The sequence below is a fragment of the Amblyomma mixtum genome, chromosome 8, assembly GCF_055824585.1.
Source record: "Amblyomma mixtum isolate Tamu chromosome 8, ASM5582458v1, whole genome shotgun sequence".
Classification (NCBI taxonomy): Eukaryota; Metazoa; Arthropoda; class Arachnida; order Ixodida; family Ixodidae; genus Amblyomma; species Amblyomma mixtum.
The window spans coordinates 120,454,267-120,465,352 of record NC_143019.1 but is presented as its reverse complement, the minus strand read 5'-3'; the positions used below and the strand labels follow the sequence as shown (position 1 = coordinate 120,465,352).

At 48.9% G+C, this 11,086-nt stretch overlaps 1 non-coding gene across 1 annotated transcript; it reads left to right on the top strand.

The window, feature by feature from the left end:
• Positions 1–10,579: 10,579 nt before the first annotated feature.
• LOC149334117 (U1 spliceosomal RNA) lies at positions 10,580–10,742 on the top strand. The gene has a single exon (XR_016285373.1). It is a non-coding gene; the product is annotated as a U1 spliceosomal RNA (small nuclear RNA).
• Positions 10,743–11,086: the final 344 nt, after the last annotated feature.

Sequence of the window (11,086 nt, the reverse complement as noted above, 5' to 3'; positions counted from 1 at the left end):
TCAAAGTGGTTGCTCGTTGGAACGCATTATTAAGGGTTGTCTGTGGATGGTTTCTGGTGATTAGTGTGTTTTTTAGCGAGTGGAGGTGTTTCAGGTAGTCATCGTCGTCGCTACATATTCTTCTTAGTCTCGTTGCCTGTCCTACGAATATACCTTGTTTGCAGTGTCTTGGATGATGGCTAGTGAAATCTAAGTATTGTTGTCGGTCAGTAGGCTTCCTGTAAAGTGTGGTTTTGAGCTTGCTATTTTCTAAATGGACAGTGGTGTCAAGGAAATTGACTTGCGTTTTCGAGGAGTTGAAGGTGAATTTAATGCTGGGGTGGAATGAATTGAAATGTGTGACGAATGCCTTCAGGGTCTCAGCCCCGTGCTCCCATATCATGAAAATATCGTCTATGTACCGCAGGTATATGAGTGGTTTTTTTAGAAATGAATTTAGAAGTTTAGATTCTAGTAGCCCCATAAAAATGTTCGCGTAGGTGGGTGCGAAGGGAGTGCCCATGCTTGTTCCAAATACTTGAAGGTAGTAAGAAGAATTGAATTCAAAGTAGTTGAGTGTTAGTACCAATTCAAGTAGCGTGAGGTACACTTCAGTTTCGTGCGGGTGAGGACTTTGAGTTAGAATTTTTAAGAGTGCGTCGATACCTTCATTAATGGGAATATTTGTGTACAAAGCGGCGACGTCAAGTGTGACAAGTATGCTATCTGCTGGGATAATGGAAGCGTCATTCAGAGACTCTATTATGCGGAGAAAGTGCGGTGTATCCTCGACAAAGGAAGGGAGGTGGGTGGGAATATCTGCAAGATAGTTGTTCAGGAAAATTGATAAGTTCTCTGTGGGCGTGTTATTGTTTGAAACGATAGGTCTGCCGGGGATATCTGCGGTAAACAAGTCTTCTGCGGAAACCTTATGAATTTTGGGAAGTAGGTAAAAGCGTCCTGCCTGTTTGTTTAGCGGATTTAAAAAGTGGTAATCGGACTGCGTGATTAGTTCTCTTGATAGTAAGTTTGCCAGTTTGTTCAGAATCAATTTGCAGAACTCTGAAGTGGGATCTGAATCTAATTTCCTATAATGACAAGGGTTGTTAAGTTGCCTAAAAGCTTCTTTTTTGTATTTTTCGGCTGGCAGGATAACTATGCTACCTCCTTTGTCTGCAGGTTTAATGACTATATCGGTTCTAGAAGCTAAGTGGTTCAGAGTAGCCTGTTCCGTTGGGGTAACGTTTCTGCGTTTTCGAGCTTGCTTTGTTTGGTCTATAATTTCTTTCGAGACAGATTTAATGTACAAGTCTAATTCGGGACTCTGCTGCGCTTCCGGCGTCCACGTGCTTTCGGCTTTGAGAGGGATGGGATTAAGGCTGGTTACTGCAGTAGGGTGAGCACGTGTTGACCACGTGTTACAGGAAAGAGCTAGGTTAGTAATTGGGGTGTTTGCTTTTTCGGCAAAGAATTCCTTAATTCGCAATCTTCGCGCAAATTCTGTGAGGTCTCTGTGAAGTTCATACTCGTTAAAATTATTGTTAGTTGGACAAAATGTAAGGCCATGCTTCAGAATCCGTTTGTCGCCATCACTTAGGGAATTGGAAATATCGACAATGTTGCTGTCAGTGTCCTGCGGCGGAAAATACGCATCTTTTGTCTGTATCGAAATTGGAGGGCGGTTGTTAAACTGTACAGATGTATTCGTATCTAGCGGAAATTTATCTCTAATTTGTTTATGCTGCTGTTTATCGCGCAGCTTGCGTTCCTTTCTGGCTACAAAATCTGCTAGTGCCTGGCTTTCGCCCGAATTTAGTTCTATCTTACTAAGTTGATCATCGAGGGAATTTAACTGCTCTTGACAATGTTCTTTTAAAATAGCTATGAATGAAAGGGATGCGTCATTTGAAACCTTTTCCCATCGAGCGAGGAGTTCAGGCCTGAGCGCACCGAGGGAGCACCTAACATTAACTCGAAGTCCTTTGGGTATTGTCCTGCTCTGCGAGTAGGATTTGTAAGTGTGTAGGTGGAATCGGTAGTTAGTTTGTTTAGTGGCTATTTTTCTGGCGACCAGGAAATTTCGTCTTTTGGGTTCGGGGCGATTGGTGCTGCCAGATGTGAGTCATCTGCGCTTGTGCCGAGTGGACCTCTTGACGGGTGTTGTGTGTTTAGGGGACTTCTGTTTGGGGGTGGTATCGGTGTCGAGGTCCGCGTCGGTGACAATCTGGGTGCTAGTGTGCGTCACTAATCGCTTAGGTGTCTGTGTGAAGTGGTCGCTTTGTTGTTTAGTGGCTACTTTCGGTGTGATTCCTACGTGCTGTTCCGCTGGTGTGGGATCCACGGTTACCGTCTGTGTGCCAGCGTCGCGAGTCTCTGGAGTGAACTGTGTGGAGGTGTCCTGGGTCCTAGCGGGGGCAGGCTGTGTTCGTTCAGGGGTGTTGTCTCTTTTGTGGGTGGTCTGTTGTTGAGTGTTGGCCAGAGTGGGAGAGGGAGCATGAGTGGTCTGTAGCGTCCGCCTAAATGTGTTTCTCAGCCGGTACTTTATGTTGTCTGCCATTACTTGGACGCCAAAAAAGTTAGGGTGAAGTCCATCTCTGGCCAGGAGTGCCTCGGGGTCATGATGGATCTGAGCGTGGTGGATGATTTCAACGTCTTTTTGGTAATGTTCCATGTCCAGCAAAAAATTGTTGAGCTTAAACGAGTCCTGTGCGTGAGCTGCGAGTTGGCGGAATTGTGGCATGTGTCTGTGGTGCAAGTTGACTACCCTAGGAAGCACGGTTGTCAAGTGCAGTTTCGTGTTTGGTCTGTTGGCATGGACCTCGTGTACCAGTGTATTCATGGCCTCAATGGTCTGTTCCGCACTGCTGTGTTTCAGGTCATTAGTCCCGCAGTGAATGACGAAGTGCGTGATGTTCTGTGGTGCAGCGGCTATCAGTTTCCTTATGTCATTGGTTTTGGCGCCGCTCTGAAACCTAATGTATGGTGCATGTTCTCCGGGAGGAAAGTGATTGTGGATGTGCTTGTATTGACTATCACCTATCAACGCTACATGTGCCAATGAAAGAAGGGGGAGTAGAAGTCAAAAGTAGAAGTCACGCTACATGGCTCACACACCAGGCAAGGACTACCTACTGCCACTTACTTTCACTTGCCGCATGTGCCATCCGTGTTTCCCGCCGCTGGAACCTTGCTGAATACGTAAAAAAAAATACACTCGTTACGCAACTAACATGCAGTAGGAAGGTCAATAATTACCTGAAATTTTGGTCCGAAGAACGTAAAATTGGCTAATACACGCCTCAAACCACCAAGCTAATCAAATGATGATGATGATGATGTCCTCAGGCTGAATGGCACATACCCACGGCGGGGGAATGGCCGATATAACTTGCATTGTCTTCCTCCATTGTTTCAGTAGTGCGATGACGATGGTGGTGCCATTTAGCTAATGAGCAAAGAGCCTTTTTTATGCAACATGCACCTAAGACAAAAATAAAACTGTGATCCTAAATAAAACAAAAAAGAACTGCAAGAAAGGATGTGTGTTATTAATTTTTATAATCGCTGCTCTAAGAACCCGAACAGGTAGTCAGTTTTTGCTGTGGTGTCACTGTCGTCGTCAGTGGCTGTTATGGTCGGAAGGCGGGAATACAGTTGGCGTCAAGGTGGTTGATTATATTGTGAGCTTCATCCTGTGGGACTGAAAAATAGAGCCACCTCCGGGTGATCTAGTTACAGCTCCTTCTCTCGAGAGGTGGGAGACCGTGCTGGCTAGCTCTGACCCCAGAACGCAAGTTTTGGCGGTGGAGTGGGCTGACAAAGTCGTCGAGGGCTATGTACTCTCGACCACTTAACGCGACCTCTTAAGCCAAGCTCTTCCCGGCGAATAAAATGTTTTACAATCAATGTTGTGAGCTTGGAGGAGAAGATTGTGTAAGCACACCCTGGATAGCTATAACAAAACGGGGATTAGACTATTTGAGCCAGGTTCAGTAATTAGGTCGCCCTACCCTAATTCCAAAGTTTCAAAGTTTAGAGTTTCTGTATTCAGCTAATGGCCCTTTTGGAATTGCTTACTTTCGTCCTGCTTTTAACCGTTTTTTTTTTTTGGCTCTTTCAAAAAATAAGTCCTGGGTTGTGTATTACTTTGTGACACCTTGCGCTTATACATCGCATGGATTATTATTTACTTGTTCCAAACAGCTGCATCAAGCCCGCTAGCCAAAGACGTCGGAAAAGGACAGTGGAGCGTGCCACTCGAGCGCTCATGAGAATTGTATGTCCATCTGCACGATTCAGACCCTCTGAATATAAACACTTCCTTATAACATCCGATCTACGACTGTTTTCGGGATGATCCCACCGCGGCTTTTATACGGACGTCATGTCCGTATAACGTTCGAGCCGCGACTGTTTCCGGGATAATCCCAGTGCGGACTTCATACGGATGTTCCAGGAACATCCTGTTAGGAATGTGGGACATGCGTACATTTTTGGGACGTCCTACGGATGTTTGGTGTTGTCTGGGGGGGGTACGTTTTTGAGGAAAGGAAAAACGGTAATAATCTGCGAATATATTCATTGTTGTAGCGAAATATTACAATATTGTCACGTTGTAGTGACGGCAGTCCAGCGGTCAGGAATAGAGCAGCAAGGCTTGCAAACGAAGCTCTGTATTTGGGCTGACTTGTGCCCGCAAAGGAACTTAATCACTCGGCGACAGCGTAAGCAACAAACGTGCTCGTCAGTCGTCGAACAACAAATACCTGCCGATCGCGGCATCGCTCAATTTAAAGCCGGCAAGGAAACTTCCAGATAACAGGTCGAGATCATCTAGACTAATCTGGAAAAACGTAGACGCAGCTCTTTATGGTTGCGATCAATCGAGATTAGTCCGACCGCTTGTCGCGTCACGAACAAAAATGATAACACCCCTTTCCTACGGCCTGAGAGCGAACGAACGGACACTACATTGATACGTGGCAATATAAAAAAATGCGTTAATAAACTGTTTGTTTGTTTATGGGGTTTAACGTCCCAAAGCGACTAAGGCTATGAGAGACGCCGTAGTGGAGGGCTGCGGAAATTTCGACCACCTGGGGTTCTTTAACGTGCACTGACATCGCACAGTACACGGGCCTCTAGAATTTCTCCTCCAAAGAAATTCTAGCCGCCGCGGCCGGGAGTTAATAAACTGTTTGAATGCTTCTGTCCAGAATTCCTGGGTATTATATCGCCGAAATTCAACATGCTATTGCGAGAACTGTATCTTGCACAAAAATATAATTTCGATGGAGGCCAAATTCTAGAGACCCGTGTGCTGTGCGATGTCAGTGCACGTTAAAAGAACCCTAGGTGGACGAAATTTCCGGAGCCCTTCACTACGGCGTCCCTCATAACCTCAGTCGCTTTGGGACGTTAAACCTCCATAAAACAAAATAAAATAAGATCATTGTATGACAACAAAGTGTTTTCCTAGAGCCTCAACAGCGCATCAAGGACGGGATGGAACGGAAACAACAGACAAGCGCTGACCATCAACTAATATTATTTTTTATTTATCAAATTATTTATCTTTCAAAGTGAATACAGAGAGCATTTTCAAAAATCTGCTGGGCCAACAGCCGAATCTAGTAGAGGCCCATATTACGCGTTGACAGAATGCACACAAAGTTCGGTTGTACACGATCAGCAATGATAATGAATGCTCAAGCAAACATGTGTAAATGATCACCAAACGTGCCCTTCAACCTTAGAAAAGAAGAAACATTTAATGCAGAAGAGAAAGTTCCTAGCCCTTTTAGTTTGCAGTGGCACGCTATTCCATACTTTCACTCCATTATACTCAATTATGTGCTGTCCGTAGGCGTTTCTGATTACAGGGTAATTAAAATTTATATTGCTTGCATGCCTGGTATTTCCATTAGGCAACATGAAAATGTGGTTTGAAAGAGGGTATTTATTTCGTATTATGTTATTTACAACTTATGAAAAAGTTTTGCGCCCACAACGGACAGGACGAAGCAAGATGGATGGAAAACTTTATTATGCAAGCGAGTTTGAACCGTGCAAGCAAGAATGAATGAATGAATGAAAAACTTTATTGTACAACAAGTGTTCTTTATCGAAGAGTAGGTGGAGCCCTCAGTCCAGGGCCCCAGCGGCCTTTGCAGTCTTGCAAGCCCTGTCGATCAGCTTGAGCTGCTCTTCAGGCTTCGAGCTGGACAGCGCAGCCTCCCACTGCTCCGGTGTTGGTGTGTTGTTTATCGGCGCTGCCTGCATTTTCTGACAGGCCCATGTAACGTGGTAAAGCGTTGGTGGTGGTGGTGGTGAAAACTTTTAATTACTGAAATAGAGTTTGGGAGCCACAGAGTGGCCCCGCTACATGGTCGGCGTCCCTAGTCCGGGACACCGCATGACAATGCCCCGTCTCTAGCCCGTTTCACCAGAGCCCTTTGGGACTCAAGCGAGGAGCAGTTGAGAAGGGCAGTCTCCCATGCCTCTCTGGAAGGGGTAGGGGAAGGGGGGAGGTAGGGATTTTGAGTACATGCCCACACCATGTGGAAGATATCACAGGTCTCCCCACAGTGTGGGCATCGCCCATCCGTGTTAGGATCGTAATGCTTTAAGATTGCAGGACAGAGTAGAGTACCTGTCTGCAGGCGCCTTAAAGTTCGCTCCTCCGTCTTACTCAGCCCCTTTGCAGGGGCCGGGAAAAGGCGGTGGATGTCGCTATAATGCGTTATAATTTCCTTGAATCGCAGCAGCGGCTGGTTAGTCTCCGAGCCAGAAGAACTGGGATGAGGAGCCCGGTGAGTAAGCGCTCGGGCAGCCGCGTCAGCGGCCTCATTACCTCGTAAGCCCTGGTGGCCAGGAGCCCAAATGATTCTTTTGGGTGTTGGATCAGTGGCAGTCCGTCTTAGAATACAAGCAGCTAAGGGGGAGATCTCCCCTGCCAAGTAATGATCACATGCTTTTCGGGAGTCCGTAATGATGATTCTCGAATTGGCGTGGGCGGCAGCAAGCGCTATCGCTACTTCCTCGGCTCGCATTGAATTCGGGGCTCGAAAAGAGAGTCCATCAACGTGCATTTCCTGGTGAACGACAGCGGCCGTGTAAAATCCCGTGGGCGATGGGCCTGCTACGTCTACATAATATACACCAGGTCGGGAGCCGTGTTGTCTCTCAAGAGCCCGAGCCCGCGCTTGTCGCCTGTTTACGTGCATGTCGGTGTCCATGTTACGGGGGAGCGGGGAGACCCAGAGCATATGGCGCCACAGTACTGGGATACGCTCCGCCTCCTCTGGAGTGAAGTCGTGTTGGATGTGTAAGCGGTTTAGCAGGCGGCGCCCAGGGGCCGTCTGCATGAGCCGCGTGTATTGGTTCACGAGGTGGGCCTCCCGCAGCTCCTGGTAGGAGTTTAGCACCCCCAATGCCTTGAGTTTGGCATTAGAGGTAGCCACCGGGAGATCCAGGGCTCGCTTAGTTGCCTTGCGGATGACGGCGTCTATTCGCGCCTCGTCTTGCTTAGTAGTGCGGAGATATGGCACGGCGTAGAGGATCCGGCTAGTCACGAAGGCATAGACGAGCCGAAGCGCGTCCCTGCCCCGCAGACCGCTCCGCTTGTTGGAAACGCGGCGGATCATGCGCCCTACCTGTTCGCCTACTCTCTTGAGTTTCAGAATGGTGGAGTCCGGTCTAAGTCTGTGGTGAATGAAAAGGCCCAGAATACGGAGCTCCTCCACCTCTCTAACAGGACCTCCTGACAGAGAGATGTGAATTGCTGTCCTATCCTTTGGGTTCGCTCTGACATGCAAAAGCTCTGATTTCGCTGGAGCACATTGGAGCCCACAGTCAATACCATACGCATCGACTATGGAAGCGGCCTGCTGAAGGCGGGCCTCCATGTCCCCAAGGCTCTCCTCAGTGGTCCAAATTGTAATGTCGTCTGCATATAACGCGTGTTGAATGCCTTCCACCCGGGCCAGTTGGCTTGGGAGGCGCATCATAGCTATGTTGAACAGGAGTGGTGATAACACCGCTCCCTGAGGGGTACCCCGTGTTCCCATCATGTAAGGGCCGTATTCCTCGCCCTCAATCCGAAGAAAGGCCTGGCGATTAGTCAAGAAATCTCTTACATACGCGTAGGCCCTAGCCCCACAATCGGTAGAACTCAAGTTGGCCAGGATGCTTCCGTGTTTAACATTGTCGAAAGCCCCTTTCAGATCAAGGGCGAGGATGGCTTTGTCATTGTGTTGCATAGTTGTGGGTTGTATTACATCCCTGTGCAGCTGGAGAAGGACATCCTGTGCAGACATGTGGGGGCGAAACCCGAACATGGTGACTGCAAAGAAGCCCTTACTCTCCAGGTATGGAGAGAGGCGATCCCGAACCATCGTCTCCATAAGCTTGCCCGCACATGAGGTCAGTGATATGGGCCTCAGGTTGTCCGTATTCACGGCCTTACCTGTTTTAGGGATAAACGTCACAAGTGACGTTTTCCACTCGGGAGGGAGTGGACGCCCGTCCCAGATCTGGTTGATGTATTCTAATAAATGGAGGTAGGCTGAGTCCGGTAGGTTCGCCAACAGGTTCACTGTTATGTGATCCCGTCCCGGAGCCGTACCCCGGCGCATTTTTGCTAAGGCCGCCTTAAGGTCGTGCAACTCAAAAGGGGCATCAAGTGTTTCATTAGGCCTGCCAGAGTACATGTACTTAGGCTCAGGCGGGTCCTCCGTACGGCAAAGATATCTGTCGCACAGAGTGTCCGCAAGTTGCGCCGTCGTACCTTGATACCCTTGCAGAGCCTGCCGGAGCTGCTTTTGCGTCTCCCCTCTCGTTTGAGAGGGGTCGATTAGACTGCGAAAGAGACGCCACGTCCCCTTCGAGCTCATCTGATGAGCTGCGGCGTCGCAGCGTGCTATCCAATTTGAATCTGAGAGTTCGGCAGCATAGGCTGCAGCTTGCTCTGTGAGTTTGACTATGCGGTCGCGTAATTTGCGATTAGTTTTCTGCTTTTTCCACCGTTTAGTTAAGCTCCGGCGCGCCTCCCACAAATGCAGGAGGTGGGTGTCCACTGCGGGGATCTCTTCGGTGGTTTCTAGTGTTGTGACGTGTTGTTTCTGAATGTTGTATATGTGGTTAGCCCACTCCGTGTAGCCGCCGGAAAATAGGACGGGAGGGATAGTGTTATTTCGGAATTTGTGCCAATCGGTCAGCTTGGCCTGACCCCATTTTTTGCGCGCTGCCTTCGCCATGAGTGTAATCCGGAGAAGGAGGTGATCGCTGCCTAGAGAATCTCCCAAGTTCTCCCAAACAGCCGCTCTAGCATTTTTAACAAGAGAAAGGTCTGGACACGTGTCGCGGGTTACCGAATTCCCCACTCGGGTGGGATACGCCGGGTCTGTGAGCAACGTGAGGCTGAGGGTGGAGATGAGCTCCGCCAGCTTACGGCCTCTTGCCTGTTCGAAGTGGTAGCCCCAATGAAGGCTGGGAGCATTGAAGTCTCCAACGATCACTAGAGGCTCTTTGGCTGCCATTTTTATCGCGCGAAGGAAGATTTCATTAAAAGTTACGCGCGGCTTATGCGGAGGGCAGTATATGTTGAGGATATGTATTGACGGGTCGCGGCGTCTGAGAGGCAGTACCCGGACCATTGTATATTCTTGCTCGGTACTCAAGTCTAAGTCGACCTGAACCCCGGTGTAAGCCTTATTCACCAGGATGCACGTAGAGGGGCCCCCCTGAAAGGTGCTGTAGCCTGATAATTTAGCGTCTATGCCGGGCTCCTGCAGGGCAACGAGTGCCGGCATGTCACCTAGGGACTGCAGGTAGAGCTGGAGGTGTGACCGTTTTTTCCAAGCCCTGAAACTCCTGCAGTTCCATTGGATGATTTGGAATTTTTCAAGGTTTTTATCATTCCTATTAGATGTGCTAGCCATCTTGTTCTATTTATTTACGGGGGAGCGGTCTAGCTCTGGGCGGGAGCCAGCGCAACCCCAGCGAGGGGCCGCACCGACCCAACAGCTGCCGAGCCTGAACCGTGTTCCTTCGCTGCCTGGCGGGAGGCTGTCTTACGTTTGAGGTGAGGGGAATCGGAGCTAGTGGCGTTCTGAATTTGGGTGCTGACCCAGGGCTGCACGGCTTTAAGGACCGAGTCAGTGACCTGGGCCATAAGGGTGTTCACCGCAAGCAAGAGACACACACACAGGCGCAACCACCGCGATTTTCATTTCATACAACAAAAAAAAGGCAAAATCTGCAGTCTTTCGAACAAGGGGGCACTGAACTCGTTGGAGTATGTTATTACACGCAATGCTCTTCACTGCGAAGAAAAAGAATTATGGAATCGATGGCACGTGCTGCCACAACGACCGAAGCAATGGAAACATAAGATGCCGAGTTTTACGAAGAATATCGAGCGCCCTCATTTCCGAGGAAATGCAAATTACTAGTTAAGGTCCTAGTCACATATAATAACTCTAAATTAGCTTTTTATGGTTTTTCTGTTAGGCACATTATTTCTTTACAATGCCGCGCTCACTGGCAACTTTGCGAGGGCCACAGTGCACGGCATCTTCGGTCCAGGCATCCGTGCGGCATACTTACCTGGTGCCGAGGCGTCCTTGGTCAGGATGGAGGAGCCTCCAGGGCGAGGCGTGGGCATTGCACTGCGCCCGCGTTGACCCCTGCCACTTCCTCAATAGAGGCAGATGGGGCATGCAATTTTTGGTAGTGGGGGACTGCGTGCGCGCGTCCCCCCAACCACGTGAAACCTCTAAAATAAGAAATAGCTACCAACACAGACCTAGCGTTGATAAATATATTGCTGAAGAGAGACAAAAAAAATGCTGACGATTATGTTACTTCCTCAGCCTCTTCGCGTGGCCACGGCGGTAGGCACGTTTGACCTTTAGAGCGACCGCAGATGGGCCCCCCGCTTCAAGCCGTCGGGTGGTCGCGACGGTAGTGGTGGTGGTAAAAAACATCTATGGGCAATTAAATTTTTACAGAAAGGTGATTGGGGTAGAACCCTATTGGCCCTTTCCCTTACAATACTAGGTGGAGCCCCTATTCCGGTGCCCCATTGGCAAGCAACGCCGCCCGC